The sequence below is a fragment of the Carassius gibelio genome, chromosome A11 (genome assembly GCF_023724105.1).
Source record: "Carassius gibelio isolate Cgi1373 ecotype wild population from Czech Republic chromosome A11, carGib1.2-hapl.c, whole genome shotgun sequence".
Taxonomy (NCBI): domain Eukaryota; kingdom Metazoa; phylum Chordata; class Actinopteri; order Cypriniformes; family Cyprinidae; genus Carassius; species Carassius gibelio.
The window spans coordinates 20,033,451-20,052,901 of NC_068381.1; the positions used below are offsets into that span (position 1 = coordinate 20,033,451).

Consider the following 19,451-nt stretch of genomic DNA (forward strand, 5'->3'; position numbering starts at 1 on the left):
TCACTTGTTTGCAGTGATCTATAACAATATCACAAATAATTGAACATGGGGTGATTATGAAATATTTTGACCAATTCTTTACATTTTGTAGTATAGTTGGCTTGTCTTGCTTTAAAACATTACATCTTGCTTACATAAAATCATAGAAACTGCTATTACACTATTTAAATATTCAAAAGACAAACTGACACCATTATACAAGCTAACCACCAGTCATACAACCATCTAATATATTCCCATTGGATTGCATTAAAACCCACCATACCTTTATTTTTTTTTCTTGTTGAATTTCACTCAGAAAAAGATGTAAGGTTCCTTTAAATTCTGTTTCATGTTGACATATAGACACACACGTATATGCGAAATTTTAATTCAACCACTTGGATGGAATTAAAACTCTGTGTCTGGTACATTATGGAGGTCATGAAATATAAGGAATGAATATGAATCCCTCCAGCACACTTTATAGCATCTTACTGTCACTACCGGGAAGATCTAACAATACTGAAGCTGAGGCTTCCTGCACTTCAGCATGTTCACTGCGTGCCACAAAACCACCACTAATCTGAGGAAATGAGCCAAAAATTTGCCTTCGAAAAGAGATTATTGTATTATTATTATTATTATTACATTGCAGTGAACAAAACAGAATATAATTATCTAAATTATCTAACATGTATGTGTGCACTTTATATACAAATACCTATAAATGCAAATAAGATCCACTTTTGTCTCAACACTAAAATCAGTCCAAAAGACAATGATAATAATGAAAATTTAAGCTAAAAACAACAATACCATATTGTCCAAAAGTATGATTAATATGATTAATATTCATCAGAAGCTGAATAAAAAACAGTTGTTCTTTGTGTGCATGCTGGATAATTTAGGATGAGAACATAAACCACTACAACAGATACAGATGCTCTGACCTGCAGAAATGTAAGTGTAAACTGTGCTTTGTAAGAAAGCATGTTCTTTTCACACTGGAGGAGTTTCCAGAGATAGAACAGGATCTCAGTTAAAATCACTTATGTTAGATCGATGTATTGTGCTTCTGTTAGATAAAAACCTGTCACTCTTCCTAACAGGGGCGCTGCACAAGATCCCGGGCCCTATGCATAGGCAGTCCTAATGGGCCCCTTCAAGGGCCTTCTCTTCCTTTGGGGCCCTGGTAATCAGTAATGGTTTTACCCCCAGTCCAGCGCCCCTGCTTCCTAAACATGATATAGGTGCCATTCATAGCCTGAGGGCCTGTGGTTTTAATATTTAATATTATAACATGGGTCATGCTTGACACGCGTGTCCTTACAATGCAGTGAAGGCCACAAGCGCTCAACATGTTCTAACAATGAATGTTCTCATGTTCTCATTTGTTATGTTCAGTCTCAGTATCTTAACATATTGATGAGGGAATATGTGCCATGATTCATAAGTCTCATGTAGTTCCAAACTCATATGACTTTGTGTGTGTGTGTGTGTGTGTGTAATGATACAGCAGTTACTAATAGCATAATTTCCAAGCTGTATCCACCAGTGAATAAATTAATGAATTAATTAAAATAAAATAAAATGAAACATAATAGATGAACTACAATATGATTTTTTTTTTTTTATGATTTCAAATTTAAATGACCAATTAAAATGTCCATGTTTAATTCAATGTATTACTTTTAGATATATTGACAGTGAACTCAAAACAGGGAACACTTGAAATACATGAAATACATGAGGGGAGGACGAGGAACACATGAGACTAATGAAGCTACATAGAAAACACCTGGAAAGAACACAATGGGTACAGGAACACACACAAAACATGGAACCAGTGTTAATTTTGACACAAAATTTTAATTTAGTTTTAGTCTTAGTCTTTTGACTATAATTCTTTTTAGTTTTAGTCAAGTTTTAGTCATCTGATTTGTTTTAATTTTAGTCTTATTTTAGTCGACTAAAATTGCTTGGTATTTTAGTCGACTAAAATTGCTTGGTATTTTAGTCGACTAAAATTGCTTGGTATTTTAGTCGACTAAAATTGCTTGGTATTTTAGTCGACTAAAATAAGACTAAAATCAATAACAGATTTACTAGACAATTTTTTACAGCTGGTATAGGAAACAAACTTAACCAAAATATATAAAACACAAATTCAACTTTATTTCAACACAACTGTGTCTTTATTTCGATTCAAAAGCTTTTATGAAGCAACAAACACGGTCATGATAACGTAAACAATAACTAGCTGCCAATTGACCATTAATAAAGGAAAAATAACGTTAGGTCCAGGACCTTAAAGCTTACAGCTGAGCTGAACAATAAGTGCATAAATTTAAAGTAAATATTTAATAAGTTGGCAGCTAGGTGGATAAAAAAAGTAACAAGATTTTATAAGGTATTCATTTGTCTAGCAATATTGTATGTTTTAAATACTACAATATTGCTAGATTTGTATGTATAATGATAGGATGTGAACATTCATGTTTCACATGACTAATATAGAAATATTTGTGATATTGTCAACAAGTAGAACATTATAAAATATACTAAACATTAGTATTAATCAAATGTATTTATCATGATATTACGTATTAGTATTGTGCTCTCATCTAACTTGAAGAAGGGGCTATTTTACAGTACTTTTCAGTTCGTAATATTTAATGCTACAACATCTACGCACTGCAGTCTTCCAATTTTGCTTAGCTCAATAAACAAAAAAACATCGTTGTGAAATTACATTTGAGAAAATGTCCGGGTGGCTCGTCTGTAAATGTCTTTTCAAATTGGTTGTGTTGCCACGAATGAGCGCTCTGCGTGCTTTACGCTTTGTTTTGTTTTGTTCGTTGTCAAACGTGAAGTGAGCTGTGGACATTTTGTCGCTCTTTTAGACATCACCTCTTCGAATGCGGACTTCCCGGGAGCTCATTTAAAAACTGAAAACCTTCGCTTCACGTCTCAATAAGTCAGGCTCGGATTGGTTCTCTTATCTCATGCAGTCTCGCCTGTTCCGTTTTGCCGGTTCTTTTGTTCATTCCTCGCATCTCTCCCGTCTGCTGATTTGATTTTCGTCACAGTCTATTTTCGTCTCGTCCTTTATTCGTTGACGATAATGTCAATCAATTTAGTCGTAGTTTTAGTCTCCATCAGTGCCTTCTATTTTAGTTTTCGTTTCGTTTTCGTCCGCAAAAATATATTTGTGACGAAAATAATGACGACAATATTTAGTCAACGAAATTAACACTGCATGGAACAGAGTCTGACATAACGCCCCCCTCTGGAAGGAATGTCCTCACACTGTACAACATCCAATGGGGAGAGGGGTCTGCTCTCTGGAGATTCTTCAGGACAGACACGGGACAGTGGCCTCCAGAACGGAACTCTTCGGGGCGCTGTGGTGGATCAGGTGATTCGGGAGGCCATGGCAGAGCAGTGTCCGAGGTCGCAGCCCCAGCCCCTGCCTCAGCCTCAATGGCTGGAGTCTCTGAGACCAAGACCCCAGTCCCCGTCAGACCCTCTATTGCTGGAGCCTTACTGCTCGCCCACCCAAAATAAAAATTATTGTGAAAATTTACTGGATTGAACTTGGGGGCCTGGAGCCTTTCATTTGTTTGACGGTGGATTAGGACTCAGGAAAAGGAGCCCTCCCTGGGCTTAACTGGGAAACAGGAGCTAATCTTGGGCTTAACTCTGAAACATGAGCCCATTCTGGGCTTGACTCAGGAGCGGGAGCTCATCCTGGGCTTGACTCAGGAGCAGGAGCTCATCCTGGGCTTGACTCAGGAGCAGGAGCTCATCCTGGGCTTGATCCTGGGATCAGGAGCCATCCGTGGGCAGTGCTCGGGTGCTGGAGCTGGCAACAGGAGCAAGCTCTGGAGGAGCTTGAGGTTGCTCTGGAAGGTGTTTACGAGGAACAGGTACTAGAGGGCACTCTGGAAGGCTTACGAGGAGCGTGCACTGGAGACAACGATAATAATGAAAAAATAAGTTAAAAACAACAATACCATTTAGTCCAAAAGTATGAAATTAAAATTCAGCAGAAGCTGAATAAACAACAGTTGTTCTTTGTGTGCATGCATCTGGATAATTTAGCATCAGAACATTAACCACTACAACAGGTAGAGATGCTCTGACCTGCGGAAATGTAAGCGCTAAACTGTGCTTTATAAGAAAGCATGTTCTTTTCACACTGGAGAAGTTTCCAGAGATAGAACAAGATCTCATTAAAATCACTTGTGTGCTTTTGTTAGATAAAGACCTGTCACTCTTCCTAAACATGATAGGTGCCAGTCATAGTCTGAAGGCTTGTGGTTTTAATATTTCATATTTAATTTAATAACAGGGGTCACACTTGACACGCGTGTCCATGAATGCAATGAAGGCCACAAGCTCTCAGCATGTTCTCATGATGAATGGTCTCATATTCAATTTTTTTTTTTTTTTTTTTCAGTCTCAGTATCTTAACATATTTATGGGGGAATATGTGCCATGATTCATAAGCCCCATCTAGTTCTAAACTCGTAAGACTTTGTGTGTGTTTAAAAAATGATAAAGCAGTTACTACTAATAGCATAATGTCCAAGCTGTATCAACCCCAACGAATAAATTGATAAAACAAAGTGAGCAAAATTAGTTAAATTAAACATCATAAATGAACAAGAATCAGATTTTAGTCAAAGTTTTTTTATTTTTTAAGATTTCGAATTGAAATGACATCAATTCAAATTCAAGTTTAATTCAATGTTACTTTTAGATTTATTTGTAAAATTTACTAACAAAATTGTGAAACTAGTAAATATCACGCAACATGGAATTCAAATTTAAAGACGTGGAAAAACCAAGAACTCAGAGAAGACATTTAACAGTCGACAGATAACTCAAAACAGGGAACTCCTTAAATACATGACTTGATGAGGGGAGGACGAGGAACACCTGGGACTAATGAAACTAAATAGCAAACACCTGGAAAGAACACAAAGGAACACACACAAAACATGGAACAGATGTCATTGGACCCTGGTGCACTACAAAACCCGAGACTACCTGGAGAAGGTGGTCTGAGTTCGGTTGCTCCCGAGCTGTGGCGCAGTTCGCGTGAATGTTCAAGCAACACAGGACTTGGGTGCGCACTTGTTCAGGAAGTAAAGTATCCCGCGCAGGCATAACACTGTCGATATCATTGTTTCCTCAACACACGGGAGAGCCGAGGTTGTTTCCACACACTCCTAAAAGTAAAAATTGAATTAACTGAAATGTATAATTAAAATTAATTATTATACTGTTCATAATAGCACTGAAATAACAACAAAATTACAACTATGCTCAGTCGCGTTGTGTTCTCCATGCATTTTCCAAATGCGTTTGCGATGACATAAGGTAACTGCAAACGCACCTGGGTTCAATACAACTATTGAGTGTGAAAGCAGACTAACGCTGCTGGCGGTGCCGGGAACAATCGCGCTCAGGCTCGGACCACAGCAAATTAGCCCAGTGTTCATTTTTTTTACATGTGTCACAAGGTGACGATCTTTAGGGGCGGAACCAAAATTCGGGAAGTTTCCGGAAGTGTTTCCGCCCGGACCGGAAAAACAGAACACCGGAACTTCCGGTAGCGCCGTAAGAGGGAAAATCAGGGAATTCTATGCACCTGTGCCTAGTTAGGGACAGCGGTTGGTGATTGGAGGATACGCTGGACAAGGCAGTACTTAAGGCCAAGTTATTTCACAGCCTGGCAGCTCTTTCTGGTGTGTGTGAAGCACTGTGTCGTGCCCGTCTTGGTGCGCTGCTGGTGGCTGTCTAACTCTCTCTCTCCCTCAGGCTGGAATTGTATGATTGTGAAGACATCGCGAACCTTAAAGGTTGAGAAGTGAACGGATTATACGGCGAATTGAGACGACGTGAAAAAGGGGATTGGAAGCGGCATTGATGTGAGTACTAAGAGCAAGCCGAAAGTGCCCTGTATATTGACCTGGCGTTGTGTAGATCTCCCCAGGAGGAGGAGGGCGGCCCTACCCCTAATATAGCGTGGTGGGAGAGCCGAAGGAATACTTATTGAAGTAGTCACAACGACGACATCACTAGCTAGGCCGCATATTCCATCGCCAGATCCGAACCAAGCGAAGTGAAGGAAGACGGGTGTCCTTTTCGTACACTGAGTGTGGTGGGTGAGTCTTCGTGCTGTGAAAACCTATAATGTTGTGAGCGTGCTTCAGATCTCCGGAGATAGCACGGTACGCTGTGCTCAGCCCAGAGGTGAGAGTCATTCAAAGCAAACTAACTGTGCTATTGTGCCCAAGTTGATACCTGTGGAGAGAAAAGGAGAGAGAGTGAATAACACGAGGAGGAATAGAGCGAACCCTGTACTTACAGTACGTTGTGTCCAGCCCAGAGGTGAAAGCCATCCAAAGCAGAGTAACTGTGTTTTGTGTCCAAGTTGATACCTGTAGAGAGGAGGAGAGAGAGTGGATAACGCGAGGAGAAATAGAGCGAAACCTGTACTTACGGTACGCTGTGCTCAGCCCAGAGGTGAGAGTCATTCAAAGCAAACTAACTGTGCTATTGTGCCCAAGTTGATACCTGTGGAGAGAAAAGGAGAGAGAGTGAATAACACGAGGAGGAATAGAGCGAACCCTGTACTTACAGTACGTTGTGTCCAGCCCAGAGGTGAAAGCCATCCAAAGCAGAGTAACTGTGTTTTGTGTCCAAGTTGATACCTGTAGAGAGGAGGAGAGAGAGTGGATAACGCGAGGAGAAACAGAGCGAAACCTGTACTTACAGTACGCTGTGTCCAGCCCAGAGGTGAGAGCCATTCAAAGCAAACTAACTGTGCTATTGTGCCCAAGTTGATACCTGTGGAGAGAAAAGGAGAGAGAGTGGGTAACACGAGGAGAGACCGAGGAAACCTGTACTTACGCCGCTGCCTGTGGAGAAAGAGAAAGCGAGTGAGCACCCAAGGAACGAACTGTGTGAACCAGTACTTACTGTGAGCTGCAATCAGCGAAGAGGTGAGAGCAAAACCAAGCCGAATTAACTGTGCCTTTGCGTCCCAGCCGTTGCCTGTGGAGGAAGAGAAAGAGAGTGAGCACCCCGAGAACGAACTGTGTGAACCAGTACTTACCGTGAGTTGTATTCAGCGAAGAGGAGGAAGAAGGAGGGCGCTACGGATACCTAAGACTCTGGCCGGGCCCCGAGTCCCACGCCCCGGATCCCCGTGGCCCCCTTGCTCCCTGACCTCTTCCCGGCCATAGCCCATCTGGAGGGCCGAGTCAGAGTTTAGTTTTAATTGCCCTTTCCCTATTCCCCAAGCTATTTTTAAATATTTAAATAAAGATTGTTTTATCACTTACTTGTTCTCGTGTTGTTTGGCCATTGGGTCGGCTTTGGGGACCTCCTCGAGGTGGAAGTTGAGAAGGGGTGTGGCTTAGTCAAAGCATAGCCGCCCCTGGGTGTGACAGATTTGGCGCAGTCGGCAGGGTTTCCACCTCGAGTTGAGTAACCAAGGTCGTCCAATGACCGACGACGCGGGGCCTTCAGCCCAACCCCGTGCTATGCCCGTTTTTATGGGGAGCCCCTGGATCCAAAAGTATGGGGGGACAGAATCCGAGGTACGATTGTCTGAATGGAAGGCCCAACTAGAGTACCTGGCCGACCTACAGGGCCTTAGTGCAGCCCAGCGGCTTCAATTTGTGTTAAACTCCCTGGATGGAGAAGCGCGCCGAGAGGTGCATGCCGCCCCCGAAGCCGTTAGAGCCAACGCCCAAACCGTGTTCCAGTTCCTCACTGAACAGTATGGTGACCACACCCCCGTAGCTGTCCTTCGCTCCCAGTTCTTCAATTGTAAGCAGGGCCCCCGTCAACCAATTAGAGCTTTCGCCCTGAGGTTGCGAGAGCAATTCGCCCGACTACAGACCCGTCAGGACCACGGGTTGGGAGATGGAGAGACTCTATTGCGGGACCAGTTTCTTCTGGGGCTGAAGGAGGGTCCGGTGAGACAGAGCCTACGTATCCAGTTTCGAAGGGACCCGGGTCTTACGTTTGAAGATCTGAAGAAAGAGGCACTGGCCCTGGAAGGTGATGAGACTGAGGTGAGTGGTCCCCCAGTGTGTGCGGCCGTCAGTGAAGTAGCACCAGCACAACCCGGAGGCCCTGACTGGAAGCAAGCACTGAAGGCTGAACTTTTGAAAGATGTCCGCGATCAGATGTCTGAACTGTCTAAAGCCCTCGTAGGAGAATTGCGCCAAGGACGGGCGCGGGAGGAACCACGGCCGGCGCCCCGAGACCGAGTGTACTCAGAGGGAGGCCGAGAGCCGTTCAGGCGCCCGAACCACTTTAATCGGCCCCGTTTTGAATGGGACGAGCAAGGGCGACCCATCTGCAACCGCTGTGGCAAACCAGGTCACTATAGCCGCCAGTGTGGGCCCCGCAGGGCGTCAGAAGGGGGTTTTTAGGTCGGCCGGCCACTGTGGGTCGTGTGGCCGGGACCCCTCGAGAAGACCCTGGAAGAGGATATGGCTCTAGGAGCCAGATGATTGGGCGTAGCCCCGTGGCGAAGGTGAGAGTGTGCGGCAAGGAGATTCAATGCCTGGTAGACACAGGCTCCCAAGTGACGTTATTTGCTGAGAGTTTATCCGAAGAAGTGTTTGGGAAACAAGGGGCACCAGGGGCGGAGGCCCCCTGGCTTACTCTGAAGGGCGCAAACGGCCTCGACATCCCATATATTGGCTACCGATTGACGGACCTAGAGGTTCACGGAGTGATGGTCCCCCAGAAAGGTGTGATTATCGTGCAAGACCATTGTCTGGGTGCACATCGAGCCCTGTTGGGCATGAATGTCCTCGCTGATTGCTGGGAAGAGCTATTTCGGGCTAGGCCCGTATCGAAGATACCACCTGCAGAGAGGCCCAAGTGGGAGTGTGTGGTAGCTGACTGTCGAAGGGTGCAAATGAGCCAAGTCCGCAGAGAACAGGAAGAGGTAGGAAGAGTGATGTGTCGTTTTGCTTTGTCTGTCCCCGCAAAAAGTGAGGCTGTTGTGTGGGCGCGAGTACCGCCCCGAAGAGCGGGCCCAGAAGAGTGGGTGCTGGTGGAGCCCCATGTGGATTGTCCACAAGTGGAAGTGGCACGAGGACTAGCGACGGTCCGGCGGGGGAGAGTCCCCGTGAGGATACGGAATGTACACCCATACGCGGTGCAACTACATCGGCACCAACGATTAGCCCGTCTGACAACGGTTACACCCCACCAAGTAAGGGAAGAGAGGGATATTAGTTTTCGTCAGGTGTGCCCCACTGTCATCGAGGTGGCCCTGACACAAGTAGACACCCCATGGGGTGGTATGGCAAGGAGTGTGCCGAGCCACCTGGCGGGTGAGTCATTACAAGGGGAGGATTTAGAACAAGCACAGACACAGAAGTTACAGGCCCTCCTTCGGAGATGGCAGCATGTGTTCGCCACCCACGATGAAGACTACGGATGCACCCAGGTGGTACAACATCATATACCTACCGGGGATGCAGGGCCTAGCCGGGAGAGGTATCGCCCAATTCCGCCCACTTTGTATACCGAGGTACGTACACTCCTGCAAGGCATGCTGAAGCAAGGAGTTGTCAGGGAAAGCAGCAGCCCGTGGGCAGCCCCCATAGTGCTGGTGCAAAAGAAGACGGGGGCTTGGAGATTCTGCGTGGACTACCGTAAGCTGAACCTCGTGACTAAGAAAGACGCTTTCCCTTTGCCGCGGATCGAAGATTCGCTTGCCAGCCTCACACAGTCGGCATGGTACTCTACCCTAGATTTGGCCAGTGGCTACTGGCAGGTGCAGGTGACCGAAGCAGACCGGGAGAAGACTGCCTTTACAACCCCGTTTGGACTATTTGAATGGGACCGGATGCCTTTCGGGCTCTGTAACGCTCTGGCCACCTTCCAGCGGCTGATGCAGCGGTGCTTGGGAGGTCAGTTAATGGAGTCAGTATTAGTTTACCTGGATGATGTGATTGTCTACTCCCCAGATTTTGATTCACACCTGAGGCACCTCGAGGAAGTCTTTCGGGCCATGGAGAAGTACGGATTGAAACTACAGCCAAATAAGTGTCACTTACTACGGAGAGAAGTCAACTTTTTGGGCCACGTGGTCAGTGCGGCTGGAGTGTCCGTAGATCCTGGAAAGGTATTGGCCGTGAAAGACTGGAAGGCCCCGAGGACAGTGAGGCAAGTGCGATCCTTTTTAGGATTTGTGGGATACTATAGGCGTTTCATAAAGGACTTTTCAAAAATTGCTAAACCCCTTAATCAGTTGCTGGTTGGCACAGGTCGTAACCAGGGCCGGGGGTCGCCCAACGTAGACTGGGATGCAAATTGTGAGTCGGCGTTCCAGACATTGAAGCAGGAGCTGCTACAGGCCCCTATCTTGGCATACGCAGATTTCACAAAACCATTCCTTCTGTATACAGATGCCAGCAATCTCGGGCTGGGAGCGGTGTTGGCTCAACGGCAGGACGGAGTCGAGAGGGTCATCGCGTACGCCAGCCGGAGCCTCCACCCAGCCGAGAGGAACGATGCGAACTATAGTTCTTTCAAATTGGAGCTGCTGGCATTGAAGTGGGCCCCAAGTGAGAAATTTAAAGACTACCTCTGGGGTGCCAAGGTGACGATCATTACAGACAATAACCCATTAGTACACTTACAGACGGCGAAGCTGGGAGCCGTGGAGCAGCGGTGGGTGGCCCAACTGGCCAACTTTGACTATCAACTACAGTACCGACCAGGGCGTGAACACACGAACGCGGACGTCCTCTCAAGGCTGCCCGAAGCGGAAAGCCCCGGAGGAGGGCTATATGGTAGGAGCAGTAGAGGCACCAGGCAGCAGACAAGAGGCCGTGCCTGAGAACTGGGGATGGGATCCCCGTCGGTGGAGGGAGAGACAGGCCAGGGATCAAGATGTGCGGCTGGTAAGAGAATGGCTGGAACAGGGCCGACGGCTGACGCCAGCGGAGAGGTTAGCCCAGACGGATACTGGGAGGAGGCTGCTGGGGCAATGGGACAGGCTGGAGCTGAGAGATGGCGTTCTGTGCAGAAGGGTCAGTGACCCGAAGTTGGGCGAAGAAGTACGCCAGATCGTGGTACCCGCAGATGAGGTAACGGCGTTAGTTTCGGCGTACCACAACCAGTTGGGGCACCAGGGACAGGAGAGGACCGTGTCCCTGCTTAGGAGATTCTTCTTTTGGCCCGGGCTAGAGGCATCGGTGCACGCCCTAATTCAAGCTTGCCCGAGATGCATATTGTTTAAGTCCAGACGGGAGGTCCGAGCGCCAATGGTACCCATCCATGCGAAGGCCCCCCTTCATATCATGGCTATGGACTTCTTGACACTGGGCCGACCACGAGATCGCTACCAGAACATCTTGGTAATAACGGATTTGTTCACAAAGTACGCTTGGGCTATCCCCACCCTTGACCAGACTGCAACCACCACCGCTACAGTTTTATGGCGGGCCATCTTCCAGACGTTCGGATGCCCGGAGTTTCTGCACTCCGATCAAGGAGCCAACTTTGAGTCCAGGGTAATTAGAGAACTATGCCAGTTGTACGGTTGCACGAAAACTCACACCACTTCGTATCATCCTCAGGGGAACGGCGGCTGCGAGAGATTCAATCAGACCCTATTGGGGCTGCTGGGGACCTTGGACCAACAACGGCAGGACGATTGGGTGAGTGCATTGCCAAACCTCCTACAGGCCTATAACAACAGTATACATAGTACTACGGGTTACGCCCCCACGTACCTGATGTTTGGCAGACACATACGAATGCCTACAGACCTGGTCCTAGGAGTGACAGCCGACCAAGAGGAAGCAAGTGTAACGGAGTGGGTGGGGCGCCATCACCAGCGCTTGCATTTCGCCTACGAGCAGGTGTCGAAAAGGATACAGACGGCAGGAGAGAAAAGTAAGCGGTTGTATGATCGGACTGCTAGAGAAGCCCCTCTACTGCCAGGAGAGAGGGTGTTGGTGAGAGATAATCGGCGGCAGAGGAAGGGGAAACTGAGTGACCGTTGGGAGGCCACCCCTTATGTAGTCTGCCGGCAGCAGAGGCCGGGACAGCCGGTCTATACCATCCGGCCAGAAAGGAAGTCAGGCCCCGACCGTGTGGTGCACCGGAACATGATTCGCCCATGCCCTAACTACCCTGAAGCCGTGGAAGAAGTCCCCACGGAACCTGTACCAGCGGCCCCCTGGATTGAAGGTTGGGCTGTGGTACCAGGGAGACCCGTGGTGGCACCACCCCCGATCGCCCCGAGAGAACCAGAAGCAGCCCCTGAACAAGCTGAGCCCGATTCACCAGTGAGACGATCCCAGCGAGAGAACCGAGGCCGACCCCCTGCCCGCTATGGTGAGTGGACAGCCCGAGGACGTTCTAGGGACTAGAACGGATTGGCGGGGGAGGATGTCACAAGGTGACGATCTTTAGGGGCGGAACCAAAATTCGGGAAGTTTGGTTCCGCCCGGAAGTGTTTCCGCCCGGACCGGAAAAACAGAACACCGGAACTTCCGGTAGCGCCGTAAGAGGGAAAATCAGGGAATTCGATGCACCTGTGCCTAGTTAGGGACAGCGGTTGGTGATTGGAGGATACGCTGGACAAGGCAGTACTTAAGGCCAAGTTATTTCACAGCCTGGCAGCTCTTTCTGGTGTGTGTGAAGCACTGTGTCGTGCCCGTCTTGGTGCGTTGCTGGTGGCTGTCTAACTCTCTCTCTCCCTCAGGCTGGAATTGTATGATTGTGAAGACATCGCGAACCTTAAAGGTTGAGAAGTGAACGGATTATACGGCGAATTGAGACGACGTGAAAAAGGGGATTGGAAGCGGCATTGATGTGAGTACTAAGAGCAAGCCGAAAGTGCCCTGTATATTGACCTGGCGTTGTGTAGATCTCCCCAGGAGGAGGAGGGTGGCCCTACCCCTAATATAGCGTGGTGGGAGAGCCGAAGGAATACTTATTGAAGTAGTCACAACGACGACATCACTAGCTAGGCCGCATATTCCATCGCCAGATCCGAACCAAGCGAAGTGAAGGAAGACGGGTGTCCTTTTCGTACACTGAGTGTGGTGGGTGAGTCTTCGTGCTGTGAAAACCTATAATTTTTGACGTGGTGCTGTATATTGCTGTGGGTTGCTGTGTATTGCCGTGTGTCCTGTCAGATAAACCCCCGCCTTCACGCACTCCGTCGCGGGAGGACAAGGAGACTGCTGGTTCTAGCCTAGTTCAGTACAGTATATGTTGTGAGCGTGCTTCAGATCTCCGGAGATAGCACGGTACGCTGTGCTCAGCCCAGAGGTGAGAGTCATTCAAAGCAAACTAACTGTGCTATTGTGCCCAAGTTGATACCTGTGGAGAGAAAAGGAGAGAGAGTGAATAACACGAGGAGGAATAGAGCGAACCCTGTACTTACAGTACGTTGTGTCCAGCCCAGAGGTGAAAGCCATCCAAAGCAGAGTAACTGTGTTTTGTGTCCAAGTTGATACCTGTAGAGAGGAGGAGAGAGAGTGGATAACGCAAGGAGAAACAGAGGAAACCTGTACTTACAGTACGCTGTGTTCAGCCCAGAGGTGAGAGTCATTCAAAGCAAACTAACTGCGCTATTGTGCCCAAGTTGATACCTGTGGAGAGAAAAGGAGAGAGAGTGAATAACACGAGGAGGAATAGAGCGAACCCTGTACTTACAGTACGTTGTGTCCAGCCCAGAGGTGAAAGCCATCCAAAGCAGAGTAACTGTGTTTTGTGTCCAAGTTGATACCTGTAGAGAGGAGGAGAGAGAGTGGATAACGCGAGGAGAAATAGAGTGAAACCTGTACTTACGGTACGCTGTGCTCAGCCCAGAGGTGAGAGTCATTCAAAGCAAACTAACTGTGCTATTGTGCCCAAGTTGATACCTGTGGAGAGAAAAGGAGAGAGAGTGAATAACACGAGGAGGAATAGAGCGAACCCTGTACTTACAGTACGTTGTGTCCAGCCCAGAGGTGAAAGCCATCCAAAGCAGAGTAACTGTGTTTTGTGTCCAAGTTGATACCTGTAGAGAGGAGGAGAGAGAGTGGATAACGCAAGGAGAAACAGAGGAAACCTGTACTTACAGTACGCTGTGCTCAGCCCAGAGGTGAGAGTCATTCAAAGCAAACTAACTGCGCTATTGTGCCCAAGTTGATACCTGTGGAGAGAAAAGGAGAGAGAGTGAATAACACGAGGAGGAATAGAGCGAACCCTGTACTTACAGTACGTTGTGTCCAGCCCAGAGGTGAAAGCCATCCAAAGCAGAGTAACTGTGTTTTGTGTCCAAGTTGATACCTGTAGAGAGGAGGAGAGAGAGTGGATAACGCGAGGAGAAATAGAGCGAAACCTGTACTTACAGTACGCTGTGTCCAGCCCAGAGGTGAGAGTCATTCAAAGCAAACTAACTGTGCTATTGTGCCCAAGTTGATACCTGTGGAGAGAAAAGGAGAGAGAGTGAATAACAAAAGGAGGAATAGAGCGAACCCTGTACTTACAGTACGTTGTGTCCAGCCCAGAGGTGAAAGCCATCCAAAGCAGAGTAACTGTGTTTTGTGTCCAAGTTGATACCTGTAGAGAGGAGGAGAGAGAGTGGATAACGCGAGGAGAAACAGAGGAAACCTGTACTTACAGTACGCTGTGTCCAGCCCAGAGGTGAGAGCCATTCAAAGCAAACTAACTGTGCTATTGTGCCCAAGTTGATACCTGTGGAGAGAAAAGGAGAGAGAGTGGGTAACACGAGGAGAGACCGAGGAAACCTGTACTTACGCCGCTGCCTGTGGAGAAAGAGAAAGCGAGTGAGCACCCAAGGAACGAACTGTGTGAACCAGTACTTACTGTGAGCTGCAATCAGCGAAGAGGTGAGAGCAAAACCAAGCCGAATTAACTGTGCCTTTGCGTCCCAGCCGTTGCCTGTGGAGGAAGAGAAAGAGAGTGAGCACCCCGAGAACGAACTGTGTGAACCAGTACTTACCGTGAGTTGTATTCAGCGAAGAGGAGGAAGAAGGAGGGCGCTACGGATACCTAAGACTCTGGCCGGGCCCCGAGTCCCACGCCCCGGATCCCCGTGGCCCCCTTGCTCCCTGACCTCTTCCCGGCCATAGCCCATCTGGAGGGCCGAGTCAGAGTTTAGTTTTAATTGCCCTTTCCCTATTCCCCAAGCTATTTTTAAATATTTAAATAAAGATTGTTTTATCACTTACTTGTTCTCGTGTTGTTTGGCCATTGGGTCGGATTTGGGGCCTCCTCGAGGTGGAAGTTGAGAAGGGGTGTGGCTTAGTCAAAGCATAGCCGCCCCTGGGTGTGACACATGCACATAAAGAGAAGCTTCGATAAATGTTCTAAATAACTTATTTGGTGCATAAGGGTTTTTAATTTATTGAATTTTGGTTTACTTGTTTTAATATATTCAATTTTAAATGCCTTTCATTAAATGGAAATAACAATCACATCATACATCCAGGCTAGAATATATTTAGTGGCTTTGCAGATTTAAGAGGTTTGTCTTCATGCCCCTCGGAGGGAGCCGTGTCTGACAGTGACTAGTGTTTCCTTTCAGCTCAGCAGTGATGTGAGAAATCGATGGTTGTGCTGATCACTTCACCTTCACTAGAGCAGGCTGTTCAATCGATGCATTTGATGTCAGGACTGGTATGTGAACTGAGTCAAGTGGAGAGTGGAGTTGATCTTATTTCTGTCTCTATTGGGTTACAGGGAGATGCAGGGAGCCAGGGGAAGACAAAGAGAGGTCACTGGCTGAGTTGACTGTGATGAATTACAAGAACAACTCTTCTGGATTTGCGGAGAGTGAACTTGAATTGTTTGGTCACTAGCTGTAAATATGGCAAAATCATAGCTCTCAAGCTGGCAAGTGTTTAGAAACTTAGGTTTAATACTCTATGCAAAATAACATTTTTGTAGTTGTTGGGTTGTCTGAATGAATAGTTGCCTTATACCCAAAGGGGTGAAGATTTATTAGATAGTATCACCTTGTCAACCTCTGCTGGAAAATATTGTACAAATAACTGCATGTTTCTGCACCATGTTTTCTCCATTCACTGAAAAATAAAGTGTGTTTACATTTATATGATTTAAAGGCGCAATATGTAATTTTTCTGCTTTAAAAATAGCAGAAATAACTATATCTATGTTATATATATTTTTTAGTTGTGTACTTACATCATCCCGACAGTTTCCACGAACTTTCAAATCTGGAGAAAATTATAGTTTAATTAGAAGACTTTGGCACGTTTCTTTACTTCCACTTTGTCGCCCGTCTATGGCGTCATATAAACTTTGACCCCTCTAGTTTATCTAACTTCCTGCGGAACCGCCAAATACAAAGGTGAACAGAAACAAAGACGAGACGAAGAAGAAAAAGTAGTAGCCTTTATTGAGACTATTATATTTTATATTTATATTGTTTATATTCGTATTTAAACCTCAATCAATAACTTAGTTATGGATCATGGTTATGCTTTGCCTGCACGTTCTGTGAAGCACAAACGCACGGGTGAAATAAATGACCCGAGATGGTTTTGGGACAAGAGAAGCAACAAGACACAGGTAAATATTGGAGTTGCATTTCCAAGATAGAGCTTCGTGACAAGCTGAAACTACAGAGAGATGCCGAACTCGCTTGCATTCTGATAAACAGGTAGGCATCCATTCAGCTAACTTTATCTATCCGTATATTTTGTGAAACTATGATGTCTTGTGTAAAACGCAGACGGACTAGCTCTCATGTAAATCTACATTTGTTCTATATCTAGCTGAATAAAGTAGCTTCAAATGCAGTTCTCTAACTTGTTCAATATCATAGTATAACGTAATTATAATTATTAATGAAAGGCGACCGTGTTTTTTAACATATATTACTACTAGCTAGATGGAATATTGATTTGATAGGGGTCTCATAATTCATATAGACGGTTTAATCGGGCGCACGAGCCTGGACCTAAGTTAACTTCCGGTCTGTGTTGTGTATATCAGTCTGGCTGCAGTGCCTTCTACAAACGCAGTTAAAGGCAAGGTGATGAGTAGACTGAAGTTGGGCTCAGGTGGTTGTGCTGAGGGATGTGTTTCCCATACATTTATTTATTTTTGGAGACTCGCCACAATTTTAAAACTGATCTTTTTTTCAAAAAGGCTTCATTGAGTAACGTTACGTACCGCACATTTAATAATAATTCCTTACATTTATATGTTTAAATATCAAAGCGAGGCACAGGTGTTTTTATATCGCTGTATTTCTGAAGGAAGTCTTGCATGTTATATGCCTGATAGCAGCATATGAGCGTAGCTCTGCTTTGTTTACAGCTGTTACTGGGGAAACCTCTATTTCTGTCTATGCTTTAAAACATCTCCTGTTGGCAAATAATGAATTTGCATTTTCATTAAGTCCACCTGATCCACGCAACTTTATGGTAATGAGCTATGAAGTGGTTCGGCAGCAACCAAATGGAGTGTAGAAGCGCTCCGCTTGAGAGGATTCCAGAGAACCCTGTCCTATAAACATTGGTTCCGATCACATTCATTCCCAAGCATTTTCACACTAGAACCCTTTTTTTCAATGGGAATGCATTTAATTTGCTTAAAACAATACAGATTTGACCAATTACATTTACGCTACACTTCAACCAGGACAGTTTGTAATGTAGGATGCTCACAAATTAATGTTAATGTTAATTAAAAACCAAGGCTAGTAAACGTCTCCTATAAACTGCATGTTGAAATTAGGCTAGCACTTAACCATGAACAGACACACACACACACAGATGGTTTTTTATTGGTTTATTTCATTAGCAAACATAACTATAATTGTTATGTTCTTTCCATTGACCAGTGACCATGACCAGAGATTAAATTATACCCTACTTGTGGTCAGTCTGCACAAGATCAACATTTGCGGCTCGTTTAAATTCAAGATAGTTCATTGACTAATGTGACTGAACCGCAGAGTGGAGAAAAACTCATTTGGAAACCATGTCCAGCGACCAGGTAAAGTATCCTGTGTTACACTAAGTTCTACAAATATAATTACATATTTTTATTTATTGTTTTCCAGAATTGAAAACTACAATGACAGAAAGATAACAGCGGTATGTTTGCCTAGTTTGCTTTTGCTTACATAGTTCATATCAGTGATGCGCGGGTTGATCCGAAATGAGCGGTTACCCGCGGTTACGAGTCATCCAAAAATATTTTTAATGATATCTGGGTCGTGGTCGGTCGGGTCATTTGAAATACCTTTGCTATTTATATAGTACTAGACACAATTGAGAAATACAAAGGCCTACACTTTATTGGGTGGATAGCTGGCGCGAATAGAGTGACCATTTGTCCCGCTTTGTTGTACTATACAGCAATTTTACCCTTTGTCCCGCCTCATTCAAATTGAGTATATGTCCCGCTTTTTCATTTAACCCTGCCTAATAAATACACAGATACGTCCATAGGCGTACTGTTAACTAGGTCCAATAGTTCAGAGGAGAGCAATTAAAGTGTTAGTCGATAGGCTGAGTCGTACGTCAATCAAACTGTTGACTGGTGCACGAACGCACCCTCAACGATCTCAAATTGGACTGGAGAGCGCACGTGCTGTTCAAGCAGCCACGGCCACAAAAAAGAGAAGATGCACTTTTAATAGCAAATGGACTGCAACATACTCTTGGTTAAGACCTGTAGATGGCAAAGCAGAGAGAATTTTTTGCATTTTATGCAAAAGCAGTTTTTCTGTGGGACATGGTAGAGAATACGACGTGATGCGACAAGGTGCATGTGAGTACCACAGAAAAAAACACATCATCAAGAAACATGCAAATCAGTTCAATCGTTTTTCAATAAACCAAATGACCCACAGGCTGACAAAGTTTTGGCAGCAGAAGTGACGAGCATTTATCATGCTGTTCATCACACACATTCATATACCATATGTCATTTTTCCTGATTCTGAAATGGCTAAGAAAAAAGCTGTAGAAAGTTTGGGTGATATGTTGGGGCAGGTAGCGTCTTAATCTTTTAGTCGGTGGGTTTAAAAAGAAATATAGGCAATATATTACAGAAAGCTTTAAATGTCTACTTTTAAACGAACATATTCAAATCAAAATAAATAGGCTACTCTCTGATTATGTAATCCATATGAAATGTGCATTTCTCTCTGGTGGTCATGGCGAGTCCACATCGACAACATCTCAGCAGCGACACAGAAAACACCAGTTTATTACTAAACAATTAAATGAGTCCTTGCTAATTTAAACACATTCATAATCATTACTTTAACCGGTTCTTAGTTGCAAGCCTTGTGCGGTCATAATGCTTATGCTGTAGGCTATAGTCTAAGTAATTAAATTAATATAAAGGGGCGACGCATTTACTACTTTTAAAAAATGCGGGTCAGGAAGCGGGTCGGCTACAATATTTTCTTT

The 19,451-nt window shown here is 45.6% G+C and overlaps 1 long non-coding RNA gene across 2 annotated transcripts; it reads right to left on the reverse strand.

Moving 5' to 3' along the window:
• Window positions 1-12,952: 12,952 nt before the first annotated feature.
• Window positions 12,953-15,248, reverse strand: LOC128022628 (uncharacterized). Of its 2 annotated transcripts, none has more exons than XR_008185961.1 (3): window positions 14,647-15,248; window positions 14,186-14,374; window positions 12,953-13,368 (listed from the first exon to the last, which is right to left on the reverse strand). It is a non-coding gene; the product is annotated as an uncharacterized LOC128022628 (long non-coding RNA). The 2 variants fall into 2 exon arrangements; XR_008185962.1 differs by lacking the exon at window positions 12,953-13,368 and adding an exon at window positions 13,851-13,913.
• Between the last annotated feature and the right edge of the window lie 4,203 nt (window positions 15,249-19,451).